Below are 1,233 nucleotides of genomic sequence, written 5' to 3'. Positions count from 1 at the left end.
CTGACAGGTCGCTACGTAGCGAGTGGAAGCAAGCCAAGAAGAGTCCTATTTGTTTTCGTCGTAAAATCTCAACGGAAACTCTGATTGAGACGAAACGAAAAGCGTTTTGATGAGGATTCAAAAGAAAACCTAAAGAAGGACCTTTCTGAGGCCTGACAGGTCGCTACGTAGCGAGTGGAAGCAAGCCAAGAAGAGTCCTATTTGTTTTCGTCGTAAAATCTCAACGGAAACTCTGATTGAGACGAAACGAAAAGCGTTTTGATGAGGATTCAAAAGAAAACCTAAAGAAGGACCTTTCTGAGGCCTGACAGGTCGCTACGTAGCGAGTGGAAGCAAGCCAAGAAGAGTCCTATTTGTTTTCGTCGTAAAATCTCAACGGAAACTCTGATTGAGACGAAACGAAAAGCGTTTTGATGAGGATTCAAAAGAAAACCTAAAGAAGGACCTTTCTGAGGCCTGACAGGTCGCTACGTAGCGAGTGGAAGCAAGCCAAGAAGAGTCCTACTTGCTTTCATCGTAAAATCTCAACGGAAACTCCGATTGAGACGAAACGAAAAGCGTTTCGATGAGGATTCAAACGAGAACGCAAAGAATGACCTTTATGAGGCCTTTCAGGTCGCTACGTAGCGAGTGGAGAGTTGGCTTGAGCTCGGTCGCTACATAGTGACCGAGCTGTGTGCGTGCTCAGTCGGTACGTAGCGACCGAGCTGTATGCGTTCTTGGTCGCTACGTAGCAACCGAACTGTGTGTGTGCTCGGTCGCTACGTAGCAACCGAACTTGGCTAGAGCTTGATCACTACATAGCGACCGAGCTGTGTAATCGATTTGCTGCACTTCCTTTTTCCGCGATTAACCTAGGGGTTTTCTGCGGTTTTTGGGAGAACAAGTTTTACCCTTCCAAAAAGTTTTCGGAAAACGTGTTTTGGTAAAACCCTTATGCATTGAAATTTCTTTAGCTCGGAAATGAGCCAAACTTACGGGATTTGATAAAATTTATCATTTTCCTTTATGTTTATACAGAAAAATCGCAAGCTCGTTTCGTAGCACTTCATGTTGGCGAAAAGTCGCGGCTAGGGTTTTTTCGATTTTTTTTTTTAGGTACTATGGCGTTTGCGTAATCGTTGGCCATAGGCGCAGTGGCGGCTGGGATTGCCTTACCAGCATTGTTGCGAACTGCGCTTTTGTATTTCGTGTTTCCAGACATTGTTTTGATCAAGCGTTTTGTGGCTGAGA

Source organism: Brassica oleracea, unplaced genomic scaffold, assembly GCF_000695525.1.
Source record: "Brassica oleracea var. oleracea cultivar TO1000 unplaced genomic scaffold, BOL UnpScaffold00613, whole genome shotgun sequence".
NCBI lineage: Eukaryota > Viridiplantae > Streptophyta > Magnoliopsida > Brassicales > Brassicaceae > Brassica > Brassica oleracea.
The sequence above is the reverse complement of the archived record's forward strand: the minus strand, read 5'-3'. Positions refer to the sequence as shown.